This window comes from Peromyscus maniculatus, chromosome 5 (genome assembly GCF_049852395.1).
Source record: "Peromyscus maniculatus bairdii isolate BWxNUB_F1_BW_parent chromosome 5, HU_Pman_BW_mat_3.1, whole genome shotgun sequence".
Classification (NCBI taxonomy): domain Eukaryota; kingdom Metazoa; phylum Chordata; class Mammalia; order Rodentia; family Cricetidae; genus Peromyscus; species Peromyscus maniculatus.
The window spans coordinates 82426214-82441796 of record NC_134856.1 but is presented as its reverse complement, the minus strand read 5'-3'; the positions used below and the strand labels follow the sequence as shown (position 1 = coordinate 82441796).

Below are 15583 nucleotides of genomic sequence, written 5' to 3'. Positions count from 1 at the left end.
CAAGTAAGGCTGGGGAATGAGCTTAGGATTCAAACTGACACTAAAGTGCTGACCATCAGCAAAATACTATGTACATTGTTAAGGGGCTGTGTTCAATGTCTTTACAAAGAAATTTCTAGAAAAAAATCTACAACACTCTCTTCAGTAATTAATGTACAAAATCTTTGAATACATACCATAAAACGCTGTTCTGAAAACTGCCCTAGTACTCCACAATCACACCCTTCGACATATTTTCCAGTAACTAAGCATCCAGCTGGGTACAACATATGAAAGCTTCATGGGCTGGGGATCACTTGGGGTTAAACAGTGCTCGTCAAGCAAGTGAGAAGATGAAGTTGAGGTCTTCAGAACCCATGTAAATGCCAGGTGGCCGTGGCAGAGCATCCCTGGAGCACGGTGCACAGCTTGACACTAGCAGGAATAGCAAACTCTGCTTCAGTTGAGACACTCACTGCCTCAGTAAGTAAGGCAGGGAGTGATACAATACTCCTGATACTGGCCTTGGATCTTCACACGTGTGCACCTACACATGTGTGCCTCTACACATGAGAATACGCAAACACACAGACATGCACACCATACACACAAACACATATAAGAAAAGGAAAGAAGGATCTGCATTTCCACAAAAGTTAATCCAGACCATTTGTCTCACTAGAAGACAAAGAATAGGCCAAACGATATACACTACATATAGTTTTAAGACATTAAAAATGCCAAGGATATAAACAAATGTTTGCTAAGTAGCTACTAACTATATACATAACTATATGTCTACCTAGTGGTCAACAGTTCCATTCCTAGGGAAAGCCAAAAGGAAACTGTTCATATATCCAACAAAAAACACAAGAATGTTCACAGCAGCTGTATTATAGCAGCCAGTTACTGAGAATGTTAAAAGTAGAATGGATAAACTAAGGAATAGTCATGGATTAGGCCACCACTGTGGCAATCTGTATTTTCTGATAATAGTTACTGCAGTATGGCCCTGCGTGATTGTTTTAGAATCTTGTCTCTCCCAGTGAAGAAATGGGGCCATTTTCCCTTTCTTTACAGGACGGGCATTTTACAACTGCCTGACGTAGTAATTAATACACAATGGGCATTAATACCACATAAGTGCCAAGTCTAAGTGACAAGAACAATATAGCGTCTGTGTGCTCACCCCCAATCTCTCTAATCCTCTCTTTTTCTTGGACTCCGGCCACACGCTCATGTGAGCACCCTCTAGCCACTGCAAGGCTGTATCTACGTGTCCCATCACCAACCCTCAGACAGAGAAGCAACCCTTCACACAACACTAGGTCTGGCCTTGAAGCAGCCCGACCTGAAACTGAGTGAAACAGACATCAGCACTGCCCAAATTGCGGATCTGTGAAGAAAGCAAATAATCCCACTGTTTAAGATACACTTCTGAACAATTTTTTAGGTAGTCAGAATGACTACAACAAATACTGGACAATAAACAGAAACAGCTGCATACAACATAAATGAAATTCACTTCCACAATACAATGCTGAATGAAAGAAACCAAACACAAAACAGTATCTGTTGCATGACATTATTTCTATGAAAAACTACAAGATGCAAAAGTGACCTATGGTGACAGAAAACTAAGTCCTAGCAAGACAGGAAGAGGGTATTGATTGGAAACAATTGTAATGAACCTCTGAAGCACCAGAAATACTCTATAGATTGAACTGAGTTAATTACACAGTTAATTACATTATAAAAATTCTTCAGGAATACATTTCAGACTATTACACACTGTAGTATGTACACGATATAACTTTTTCAAAGGATATATCCAAGAACTGAGACGATACTAAGGAATGGGCAATCACAGTCCAAAAGAAATAAAGAATCCAAAATGGAGAGTATAACACCCTAGGGCTTCTTTATCCCAGGAAATTGCCACCTGATCAGAACAGGTGCCTGAGAGGTTACACTGTACTCAGGCAGCCCTGAACACTAAGAAGGCAGAGTGTCAGTGTGAGAAATACCACTGGAACCATCCCCTTGATTTCAATTAAGACCTCAAAAACCCAAACCCCCAAAGGACGGACAACTTGAAAGCAAACTAAACCCAAGGATAAACTAGGGAGCAGGAGACAGGAGGATGCCTGGGCTCACTGGCCAGCCAACCCAGCCTAATCAGCAAGGCCAGAGTCACTCTCAAAAGACAAGGCAGGTGGTTCCTGAGGGACAGTGACCTCTGGCATGCACATGTGCCCACATTCAATCCTGTGTTCACACCTCCTGCATGTATGTGTGCTAACACCCACACACAAAATAATAATAATAAAATATCAAAACTAGGTAAACACTGAGACTAGTAACATTTATAATCCCAAACTGAAACAGAAAAAAGTGGAAATATCATTTTTTAAGAAAGCAAAGCAACCCTAGAAAGAATTATAAAAATAAACTGCCCAAGTAAGACAAATTTCTAAAACTAGTCTCCACACCTACTCAATTTTTTCCTTTTGTGACTTAAGTTTTTAAATTTTTATTTCACCTTGTCTTATCTTACTACACATATACTAATAAATTAAACTGCATGAAAACCAAAAGAAGTAAAACCAGGCAAAGAAGATCTAGAGCAAATAAGTACTGCATCCACACCATAATAGCACATGAATATTTCACCCTGGTAACATGGCTAACTGTAAATTAATATACTGAGCAGTTTTAAAATGACAGTATACCATTACACTCTAGCATTTTTCTTATTACTATTCACTTGTTGATACAGTGGAAGGAAAATTCCAGGGGGAAAATGTAACTTCTGCTACACTCCTATCGATGTCAGGAAGACACAGGTGCAATGTAGACCTCTGTCACAAGATAACTGAGTCATCTCTTCAGAGCCAAAACCACTCAAGGAGTCACAAAAATCCAGAGTCAATCTTGATCTTACTACAAGCAAATGAAACATGAACACTTATTAGACATTTTATTTCAGGACAGATCACTCCTAAAGCTTTGTGAAGAGTGGGACATGTTTAAATGAGGTAGTCTAAGCTAATGAAAATAGAATTACAAGGAAATCAACAAATCCTTACAGTCATTATGTCTGTGAGGAAATCGAAGTATATTTTATTTGGCACTTAATCCAAGTTTTAGAGCTACAGAATCTAACATGGAGCCCAAGTGTTCTAAAAGCAGACACTGAGGTGGACAGTCTCCTGTGGCCATGAGGATCAAGCCGACTGACTCACTTTCTGTGATGACAATGAAACAAAACCAAGCCACTTCAGATGAGAGAATGGTTCAGGAGTGTCTCTTCAAACCAATGATGACAGCACACCGGCCATGCAGGGAACTAGCTGACTCTCATGTAAGCGCCACCTCAATCTCCCCGACTCTGTTACTATGTGCACACTCTTTCCCCACCCTCAGAGTATCCTAATTTTCCAAAGAAATGTTTTTTAAAACTAAGTCAGCTGGGCAGCAGTGGCACACGCCTTTAACCTCAGCACTTGGGAGGCAGAGACAGGTGGATCTCTGGATCTCTACAGAGCGAGATCCAGGACAGGCACCAAAACTACTCCAAGAAACCTGTCTCGAAAAAACAAACAGAAAAACAAACAAACAAAAAACCCCCTAAGTTGTGAGGTGATAGAGCAGGTAAATGACACTAAGCAGGCAAGAATCGTCTCTGACTCTAATTCCCCCCCCCCCTCCAGTCCTGGATGCTATAGGGAAGTGTACTACAGGTCAGACTTCAAACTGTGATTCTTACGTTGACTGTAAAAATGGTAGAAACCTTTTAGAGGGAAGACGATCCTCTAATATATAATTAGATCACATCTGTAAAATGGAAAAATGCTCTTCACAAATTACACTGAAGGGACAAACTGTAAGTCTGTGGTAATTAGTCTGAATTGCACTAGTTACAAAACAAGGTGGCTGAAGTAGAATTAAACTCAAAATCCAGAAAACGTCTCCTTCTCTCTACCTGAAGTAGCAATTCTTAGTTTTAGTATCCTAAATTACTTGGCTGACTTCTGAACGTCCTTAACATTCCTCAACTTTTCACCAAAATAATTTTGTTCTCAATTTGTTATGAGGTTGAACTCACCAGCTCCCTTCGCCCATCTTAACTGGCTAAACTGTCACAATACTTTGACATGACGGCAAGGCAGGCCAGTGCAAACTGCCTGGCCCTGGAGACCCAGACTGGATTTGCTGGTTCCCATACAATGCCTGAAGAGGATCAGTCAATGTACACCCAACCCCAAGCCTGTCACTTCTCCTTCCTGACTTGTTTAACCAGACCAGCTGTCCTCGCTGAGGGCTGGCTACCTGCGGAACAAAACACGGTTAGGGAAGAACGGAGGGCTGAAGAGACGGCTCATCGGTTAGGAACACTAGCTGCTCTTCCAGAGGATCCAGGTCTGACTCTCAGCACCCACGCACGTGATGGCTCACAACCATCCACAACTCCAGTTCCAGGGGATCTGACACCCTCTTCTGACCCCCGAGAGTAACAGGAACATGTGTGATGCACATACATAAATGCCAGCAAAACACTCATACACATAAAATAAACCTCAAAAAATATTTTTAAGGGGAAATGTGTAATGGTTTATACTCACCAAAACCACAACCCAGAGCCGTACAGTCTAGGTGGTGGCGCACGCCTTTAATCCCAGCACTCGGGAGGCAGAGCCAGGCGGATCTCTGTGAGTTCGAGGCCAGCCTGGACTACAGAGTGAGATCCAGGAAAGGCGCAAAGCTACACAGAGAAACCCTGTCTCGAAAAACCAAAAAAAATAAATAAATAAATAAAAATTAAGCAGCGGCCAGCACCAAGGCTCAGGACCCAAACTCTGAAAGTTTGACAAAGGATACTTCCTGAATACCTGTTGAGAACTCACGGGTTATTTAACTCAGGACACCTGTCCTTGCAACTAGGGCCTTAGAAGTTAATTTACACTGTTATCAGCATCATTTCCTTTTCCATTTTGACTTATAGCTTAATGGCCTGTGGAGAGTACAGACTAGGACCAGTCATCCACCTTAAGGAGTGAACGACACCATGCTTACAACTTCTCTTACAAAATTATGACCAACTAGAAAATACTCTGTCAATTGTGGGGTCTTAGGGAGAAAAGTGATGAGACACTGTTCATCCTGTGCCAGTTTATTGATTCCTAAGATAACAAAGAAAGGGAAAAAATAAAAAATAAAAAAAAAAAAAAAAACGTAAACTCTGACTTAGTTCCCCCCTCCAACCCCTGACCAAAACTTTCCAAAGATTCAAGATGGGAAGGACTTGACCAGGGTGATCTCAAACATCCTGCAAAACTTTTCTAAGCTATGAAACATAACTGTCGGGAGGAGGGTGGGGGGGGGGGAAGAAAGGGGAAAAAAAAGAAAAAAAGAAAGCTGGTCCAGAAAGAATACTGGGACAGTGTCCCTACTACTTCCATGCGTGTGGCATTATTCCTAAAGACTGGGTATTGGCCCAATTCACTGAGCCTTTCCAATCCATAAGGCACAACGCATATTAAAGTCTTCTAAAAACATACAGGGTAGAGGAGATGAATGAGGAGACTCGACTAACGCACGCACGCTTTATTCGAAAATGTCGGGATGTCAGCTAACGCCTTGTAAGCGAACTTGAAAAGTAAAATGTATCTGTTGATTAAAACGAGGGTGGCTAGGTGGGTGGTAGGCACAGCCCAGAGACAGCCAATGTTCAACTGATACGAACGTGCCGCCACCATGGAGTCAGACTTCTCTCACTTGCCGGCATTAAAACACCTGCGAACTACCGGGCTCCGGGAGCTCCAAAACGATCCTGCAAAACTTTGCCAGGGCGCCCACATTTCCAGGCTTTCCAGAGTCCCTCCCTCACGCCCATCCTCCCCCGAGGCTGCTCTCCAAACAAAAGTTCTGGCGGCGGCATCCCGGCAATGGTTTCAGAGGAACGAAGTTTGCCTGGGTCCTGCCCACTCGCGGCTCCCGCAGGACGCAACTGAAACTTGTGAGGGAGACACGTCTCCCCGGGGACCGAAACTTGCAACGGGGGGTGGCGGGGTGGGGGGAGGATGGCGGCCGAAGGGTTCCGCCTCCCCGAGGGGCTCTGCACGCCGCGCCGGGGCCTTCCCGGACCCCCGGACCCCCGGCCCGCGCCCGCCAATCACGCCGCAGACCCCCGGCGCGCGCGGCGCGGCGTGCGAGCTCTCGGTGAGCCCGGCTCGGTCCAGGCCGCGCCGCCACCGCGTGCCCTCTGCCCGGGGCCGGGAATGGCGGCGTCCGGCTGCCTGGGGCCAATTCCGTCCCGGGCCCCCCTCGCCTTAGACCCCCCGCCAGCCTCTCTAGCAGCGACCGAGGAGAAAAGGAAGTTTACCTCAGGGTGGTCCCGGCGGCGGCCAGTCGCGGGAGGCCGAGCGGGTCCGGCGCGGTGGCGGCGGCGGCGGCGGCGGCGGCTACCGCAGTGCCCTCCGCCCCATTGTCTCCCTTCCAGGAGGCTCCCGGCGAAGCCGAGCCCGGGAACCAGGAAGTTCCCCGGCGCGACACCTCCTGCTGCCGCTGCCGCCGCTATGGAAACGGCCCCCGCCTTCCCCAGGGCGGCTCGCCCGGGACCCCGCCTCCTCCTCGTCGCCGGCCCCGCCCGCTTCACCGGCCGCCAACAGTCGCCGCTGCGGCCGCGGCGGCCGCCGCCATCTTGGCGCGGACAAGCGGCCCCTGCCTTCCCGGCGGCACGTGCGCTGCTCCCGCGCTCCCGCCGGGCGCGCTCCCGCCGGGCTGCAGGCCGAGGCCGAGCCCCCCCCCCCCCCGCCCCCCGCCCCACTGCAAGAAGCGAGTGGGCGTGCGGACCTGGCAGCGCCCAGGGAGGGCCCCAGAACTGCAGATGGCTTGGGACCAAATGCAGTGTCTGACACTTGGGAGCTGGCAGGAGAGCAGGGGGGCTCGGTTTGCATCTGGGGGCCAACTGCTTCCCAGCCTTGAGACCTTGCCCACTGCACTTGGCTTTCTCCCCGCTTCCGTGAAGGGGGGGGGGGATGGTAACCGTACCTGCTCCATGGAGTTGTTCCCTGCGCAAGCGAATGCTTGGTAGTGTGTGCACAGTGATAATCTGTCAATAGAGTGGCGCTGTTAGTGACAAGGTCGCACAGGCAATTTCCAGGCATTTATGCCAAATGATCAGCACAACTTTTAAGTAGGCTACCGTGTGCGAGCCTTTTGCTGCCTAAAGCGTGTTCGTGTTCATCTCTGTCCCATCTTTCTCTAGGTCAGCTTTCTTTTGTGTGTCGTGGAAATTGTCAAGAGTTTTAATCTCCACGGTCCATTAAGAGCCGCTGTAAAAAGGATGATGTAAACTTTCCCAACACTACAATTTGCTGACAGTTAAATGATTTATTCAATGGAAGCTACAAAAGTTTGGGTGTGCGAATAACTAAAAAGGCTTCTGTGCTTCTAGTTTCCAGGAACTAGAATTACTAAAGCTGGCAACGCTGCACTGTTGTTACTCTCTCCCTAGCTGGTGAAACCTGACACTCATGACTGTGTGCTGTGTGCAATTAAGGGCCGAAGGGAAGGAAGGGGAGGCCGCTGGCCGGCCCTTCCTCTGCACGCAGACTTGAACACCTGTAAATAGAATAGGCCTTGGTTGGTTCCTATGGCCCTTCTGTCTCTCAAATGTCGCATTAACCGCTTTACATTGTTGGGGAGGCAGGGCCTGCAAGTGGCACCCAGGGCCTTTTGAACACGCACATACACACACACTTCCATTGATCTGCATTCCCAGTTTAAAGACAATTAGATGATAAAAATGTATGCTTTTATTTGGGTTCTCACTTAAACCAGGTTCGCAAATACTACTTTTGGGGGGTTTTGTTGTTGTTTTGCTTATTCTGGTATGTACAAAACGGCACAACCTGTTTGATGGAAGGACGTGGGGAATTTATCAACACCCCAATATTTCTCCAAAAGGTGAAGAATTCCGAAGTTAGCAAATCTCCAAAGCATTCTCCGTCTGTGACAAGACCCACCCCTTCCATGTCTTTGGACACACATTGTACCGTGCAGATTGCAGAAGTCCTCCAAACACTGCTTCCTGAATGAAACCGCAGTGTTTGAACTACCATCTCTGTACGATACTGTGGGAACCCCACAGAGACTCAAAAGAGAGCTCATTCAGAAATATCACTGCAAATACAAAAGCACTAATGAGTTGGAGGAACACCCCTGGTCACAAGCTTGTTTCACAAACTGAAGTAGAAGTTTCACATGTTTTGTGTGTAAATCAGTCTGATAGTGCTATATTCTGGACTTAATTGTCAGCACTATTGGTCCAACTTTAGACTTAGCACTCTGACTCTGTAATATGAATATTCAGGAACATATTCAATAATGAGGGTGGCTGCATTTCACTGCATAAATAAAAGCACTTGAGCCTTGGGGTAGTCGTTTGCCAACCCCTGCCATAAAAATGTTTATTTAGATTATATTCACTCCATGATTATATTTTCTCGAACATGCTAGATACCAAGATGCCCTTCAACTGGGAGGGGGAAAAAAGGATAAAAATTGACTGTCGATAAAATTCCAAAAGAGGAATAAACAGTATCTCCAATGAAACTATTTCACAAATGCCGAACATTTAGGACTCTTGCTCCTGTCTCGTAACGGGAAAAGAGATTGACATTTGCATTTCATTTTTGCAAGTTATTTTATCCTAATGACGATACTTAGAATGCTGCCAAAGGTAAAGTACATGTTTACATTTCCCACGAGATGCCATAATCACTAGAGGCAAGAGTACAATCTGTGGGGAGAACATGAAAATATAGGACATGGGGAAGTTTTCACCAAAATTATCCAGCCTTTACTTTCATCTTCAAAAATATGGACGAAAAGGGCTGTTCCTAGAGTCTCCTGTAAACTGAGACTGCACTGTGAATCCATGGCTGGACGGTCCACTTAGCTTTGGGGATGAGAATAAACAACTTGCTCAGCGGGAGGTGGGGTGAAGACTCTGGGAAGCCTAGCATGATTCATCTCACCGCCTGCAGTAATTTCTGAAATTCCCTAGGAATGTTCTGTTGACTAGAGAAGTCAGATCTAATGCCACTGTATGTAACTCATCATGGTGAAAGCAAATAACATATAAAGCAGATCAGTCAACACCCGTGGACCAAATGTCAATGAAAAAGCCACATCCACGTGGCTCATATTTTTTTCTTTAAAAAAAAAAAAAAGAGAGAGAGTCCTTCAGTTTAAAAGAGAAAGTATTGATGGCAGAGCCAAAAGGAAGACTCCATGGATGGATTATGATAATATAATTGCACGTAAGATGTTGCATACAGTCTGTTACAACAATCTAGGATGGGCTTACTTATTGGCATTCTAAGAGACTTTGGAGATCTCCCTATCTTAAGAGCACACGTTCCATGAGATTGGGGAACTTGTCTGTCTTCCTTCCTATTCTGTTCTTTAGTCTAGTTTGCTCTCTGGCCAGAGTCAGTTCCCTCTGAATAAAATACAGAAAGAATGAAAAGAGACGAAATGGGGAGTAAGGAAAGAATGTCAGGAGGAAAGGACACAAAGGTGTATCAATACCCGATGTTTTGATGTATAAAGAGAAGTTCCTAATTTTTTCACACGCTCAAACAGATCTGTGATCAAAAAAAAAGTTTAGGAGTGACTCCTTTTCAACTGCTGAAGTTGCCTCTCACTATCTCCTTTGCTCTGTGCTCATAGCCACTGAAATGAATGATAAGTGGCACCAGTGGCAGCGCTGGTTACCGCGTGGAAAGGTCACGGTCACGACAGAACCCAGTATTAGTTTTAGAGCTTTACTGGGGGAAGGGTGACAAGAGAACCAGGCCTGGGGAGGAATGCATTGCAGAGAGAGGGAAGATGGAGGGGAGAGAGAGAGAGAGCAGAACAGAGGGGTGGGGTCTGAGTCAAGGCTCTTTAAGGTGCAGATGGGCTTACAGAGCCACGCCACACATGCATGGATTGTGCAACCACGCTGCGCTTACATGGTCACCCCAGCACACTGATGACGTAAGACGCAAGACCCTTTGCTTAACTTCTGAACTGCGCATGTGCGGTCATGCAGCTGGCGTGAGGGCAGAATTCTAACAGCCATTCTGTTCCTGATTACAGTAAAACAGTTATCATGGGCCGCCAGAAATCTATGAGTCTGTATCATTTTTCAGGTGTGTCATCATGTCTTCCTAGCTCTGGAAGACTTTCTGTCAGCTGAGCTTCCATCTGCCACACTCCAGCTTCCCTTCAGTCACCTCTCAGATGCGATGCCATTGTTATTATTATCATTATTATTATTTTATTATTTGGTTTTGGTTTGAGTTTTTGAGACAGGGTTTCCCTGTGAAGCTCTGGCTGTCCTGGACCTCACTTTGTAGACCAGGCTGGCCTTGAACTCACAGAGATCTGCCTGCCTCTGCCTCCCAAGTGCTGGGGCCAAAGGTGTGTGCCACCATGCCTGGCTTTTGATGCCATTACTTTTATTGCATGTATTTTATTCATTATGGCAAAAGTATAGCACTCAGAGGATGATTTTCAGGACTCAGTTGTCTTCCTCTACCATGTGGTCCCAGGGCTTGATCCCAGGTCATCAGGATTGACAGCTGGGGCTTCAACCTATGGAGCCATCTCATCAGCCCCTATTATTTATTTTTTTTTAAGTTTCATTAAATCGATGGAATTTAAATAATAAAATGCATACATATATAAGATATTGAAAAATTAAAATGTAATTTTATGTCATTTTGTCTTCATTTCAGGGTGATAAAGCATCAGCCTTCATGTACATAGAATTTTAATTGACTTTTAAACTCTATGTATGGTAGTTTTCCCAGGAAACCTTCCAATGAACCATGCACACCAATGTTCACACACTGTCAGTGACACTCCTTTTATATCTGCAATGGCCCTGTGACTCACTTCTATCCCCTAAAAAGAGTTTGGTAGAAATGAGGCAAGCAATTTCTAAAGTGAGAAAAGAAGAAGGTTCAAGGTTTCTACCTTGGTCTGTGAAATATTTTGTGTACTTTCTCTCAGAATTCAAATACTGTCAGGTAAGAAACCTAGGCAGATTGCACAGGGCATACTAGATAGCCAGCCTCACCCAAGCCCACTGCCAACAGCAGCCAACCTCAACTGCTGGCCATTGCATGCCTGGAGTTCCAGCTGAACAACACCCTGAGAAACTCTTAGTGGTAACCTTTCCATTGAGCCTAGGCAGCCAGGGGAACCATAGAACAGTAACAAACTGCTGTCTTTAGAAATGGAGTTTAGGCCGGGCGGTGGTGGCGCACGCCTTTAATCCCAGCACTCGGGAGGCAGAGCCAGGCGGATCTCTGTGAGTTCGAGGCCAGCCTGGGCTACCAAGTGAGTTCCAGGAAAGGCGCAAAACTACACAGAGAAACCCTGTCTCGAAAAACAAAAAAAAAAAAAAAAAAAAGAAATGGAGTTTAGTGCTGTGGAATAATCCTCTTGTACACTGTAAAGATTTGTCACTTCAGTTGGTTTAGTAAAACGCTGATTGGCCTGTAGCCAAGCAGGAAGTATAGGCAGGGTGACCAAACTAAGAATGTTGGGAAGGAGAAGGGCAGAGTCAAGATTCACCAGCTAGACACAAAGGAAGCAAGATAAGAATGTCATACTGAGAAAAGGTACCAAGGCATGTGGCTAAACATAGATAAGAATTATGAGTTAATTTAAGTGTAAGGGCTAGGTAGTAACAAGCCTGAGCTACAGACCGAGCATTTATAATTAATATAAGCCTCTGTGTGATAGTTTAGGAAGTGGCTGCTGGGTATTTGGGAGTTGCTGGCGGGACAGAGACTTCCACTTACAGTTTAGTGTTGTTTGTCTCAAACCTGCAGGAATAGGACAATAAATGTATTAAGAATGAATGGCTCAGTCAGCAAAGTATTTGCCACACAAGTGTGAAAACCCAATTTCAATCACCAGAACCTTTGTGAAAAAGTCAGGCATGGTGACACATTCTTACAATCCCAGTACTGGGAAGCTGGAGACTGGCAGATCCCTGGGGCTTTCTGGTCAGCCAGCTTAGCCCAATCAGGGAGCTCCAGGACATTTGAGACCCTTGTCTCCAACAAAGCAAGGTGAATAGGTCCTGAGGAATAACATCCAAGGTTAACCTCTGGCCTCCACAAACTCACACATTGTGCATGAGTTGTCCCCCCCCACATGCACCCACAAGCACACTCACACACTGTGCAGAAGTACACACACACACACACACACACTCAAACACTGTGCAGAAGTACACGCGCACACACACACACACACACACGCCCATAAACACACAAACTCACACATTGTGCATGAGTCCCCACACACACCTGCACCTAAGCACACTCACACACTGTGCAGGAGTCCCCACACACACATGCACCCATAAACACACTCACACACTGTGCAGGAGTCCCCACACACACATGCACCCATAAACACACTCACACACTGTGCAGGAGTCCCCACACACACCTGCACCTAAGCACACTCACACACTGTGCAGGAGTCTCCACACACACCTGCACCCATAAACACACTCACACACTGTGCAGGAGTCTCCACACACACCTGCACCTAAGCACACTCACACACTGTGCATGAGTCCACACACACACATGCACACATAAGTATACTCATACACTGTGCATGAGTCCCCCCACACACACATGCACCCATAAGCACACTCACACACTGTGCAGGGACCTCCCCCCCACATGCACCCATAAGCACACTCACAAAAAAGAATATAGTGCTAAAACTATATTTAGCCATATTTCACCTAAAGTGTTAATAACAAAATAGTATCATCAAAGTTAGCCGAAGTGCCATGGACATAGGTCAAGCTATGAAAACAGGGTAAACAACTGTGGATTCTGGGGAATTCAAGGGCACCTTCTTTTACTGAGAAGTTTCTAATTTTGTCTGGTTCTCTGATTTGAGGTGGGATGATACATTATTGGACTGTGTGAAGCAACATAATGACCTTGATCAAAGTAAATACACAGTACTTTCAATTACATTTGACTCAGACATGAAATAAGTCCTTGACAGCCTCTTCTGACTAAAAAGGAAAAGACATAAGGGTCGCAAGCAGCCAGGCTCAAGACTCTTGAAAATGAGGATAGAGATGAAAAAAAAAAATGACTTTTTAATCTGCCTTGCGTGTTCTTTCTGCTTGCTAATACACTACGAAAATCACAGGTTCATAATTCTTAATCTGTAATTTTGAAATCCACAAAGCTCTATAAATCAAAACATTTTTTATATGTTTAGCAGCTAAATGATGACTGTTGTTGGTTCTTCTTTGGGGATGGTGTTGGTTTGGAGCTTTGGTTTTGGTTTCTAGGCAGAAGCTAGCTGTGTAGTTCAGGCTGGCCTTGAACTCCTCTGTAGCCCAAGTTGTCCTCAGACTCCAAAGCTATTCTTCTGCCTCAGGTTCCTCAATGCTGGGATTACAGGCATGCGCCACCTATTTATACTTCTCATCTTAATGTGGGTTTTCATTTTGCTGCAAAATTTGAGTGTGTTTAATCACAATCTCTGGAGTCAGAGCCCCGGAATCAAATCCTGCAGCTCAGCTGCTTGTCAGCACTGAGACTTGGCGTGGCTGTGTGACCCTGGGCCTCATCTCGCTCCTCTGCAAAAATGAGGATAGTAATGGAAGCTTCTCATAGGCCCTTTACAGAGCTAAGTAAGATCATGCATGCAAAATGCTTAGCCCAGTGGCTAGTAGTGAACACTCAGCAAACATCCACAATTACTGTAAGACTATTCAGATACAAGGTTATTTTTTTTCTAAATTCAAAGGAAATAATATTTCAAAAAGGATTTAGTCAGAAAAAAAAAGTTACTCCAAATTATCAACAGCAGAATGGCATTTGATATAGAGAATCAGAGGCATCTGGAGTCTTTGGAATGTGTAGAAGGGTGAAGGGTAAGAAAGGCCAAAACTTTCCAGTAATTAGCTGTGAACCCTCTTAGGAAGCTACTGCATCCAGAGCAAAAGTCACTGCAAATGGCAGATCGTCACTGTCCATGTCATCCCTGACCATACATTGTCTGCCCTGCAACTTAGCAGCTGGTGACTGCCAGGGATGTGTGCTGGTCTACTGGGGTCTAGCTAGCTTCATTCCGAAAATGCACATCTGCCAAACCCCTCGGGCCAGCTGCTGCAGAAACAATGGTGTGTCCTTGTGCCTTCCAGATGCCATGGGGACTCTATACCTCATCAGAACTGTACTGCTGAGGAACATGAGGAATCACAGCTCCTGAGTGCCCAGCCTTTCTGATTCACTCAACACCCAGCATAAATAGTGTCTGAGTGAAGCAGTTTATATTGGTAGAGCAGTTTGTTTGTTTGTTTGTTTCTTGCAGTGCTAGGGTACAAACCTGGACCCTCATGTGCTAAGCACACACATGCCCAATCTTCAGCCCCACTATTTTCCATAAAAGAGAGTGAGGTGCTACCTGATGTGTCTGCAGCTGCATGGGGAGAGATTCTGTATTTCACACCTAGAGTGGATGGCGAAAAAGAAGTTCAGTTGCCCATCAATGAATTTGTGTGTCAAATAAAAAAAGGTTTTGCTATTCCACATCCCATTTAACATTCCAAGACCAAATAACTCTCCCCTCAAAAAATTCCATTCAATTTATATTATCTAATTGCCTTCCTGTAAGTTGACTCGTTCCTATGTAAATAAGTTCATAGAGAAAATTTTGAATAAATATCTAAGGTAAAATGCAAATCATAACAGTAGAACACAAATGTCATGTCATATAAATGGAGGATAAAAAATTAAAATGAACACACTGAAAATAAAATAACATTAAAACTAGTTAGTAAGAAGGCTCTGCGCCCTATGCCTACTCCCTTTGTTGAGAAGGGAAATTATTATGTGTTAGAAATGTTGGTTGTACTAACAGCAAATATCCTATCACCAATCAAGACTCAATAACTGATACATTTGCCAGGACTAAAATGAAATCATGAGCCATATCTTAGAGTTTCTGTTGCTGTGAAGAGACACCATGACCACAGCAACTCTTATAAAGGAAAACACTTAATTGGCACTGGCTTACAGTTTCAGAGGTTTAGTCCATTGTCATCATGGAGGTGGGGCATGGTGGCAGGCAGACAGACATGATGCTGGAGAAGGAGCTGAGAGTTCAACATCTTGATCAGCAGGCAGCAGAAGGAGACTGAGTGCCTCATTGGGAATAGCTTGAGCATAGGAGACCTCAAAGTCCACCCCAACAGTGACACACTTCCTTCAACAAGGTCACACCTCCTAATAGTGCCACTCTCTATGGGCCAAGCACTCAAATACATGAGTCTATGGGGTGCATACCTATTCAAACCACCACAATGCATGAAAAACCAAACTGGTCACTATGAGATGAAATGGTGTTTAAAGCTTTGCCCATCTTCTCTACCACAGTAGACCATACCCTGTGTTTCAGGTAACACACTTTCTGCTACTTCCAATTTGCTGCTTTAGCAAAGAGTCAGGATATTAGTAATGCAATTTTGGCAACTACTCAGAAGCTGAGT

The 15583-nt window shown here is 45.0% G+C and overlaps 1 protein-coding gene across 3 annotated transcripts in view; it reads right to left on the bottom strand.

The window, feature by feature from the left end:
• Usp6nl (USP6 N-terminal like) overlaps nucleotides 1-7101 on the bottom strand; it is a 144408-nt gene extending 137307 nt beyond the window's left edge. For 2 of the 3 annotated variants that reach the window (XM_076572774.1, XM_076572776.1), the window contains exon 1: nucleotides 6365-6500. The gene's annotated coding sequence lies outside the window, so the exon portion shown is untranslated. Of the gene's footprint in view, nucleotides 1-6364; nucleotides 6501-7032 lie in introns of those variants that run through there. The other variant, XM_076572775.1, reaches the window with a different exon arrangement.
• Nucleotides 7102-15583: the final 8482 nt, after the last annotated feature.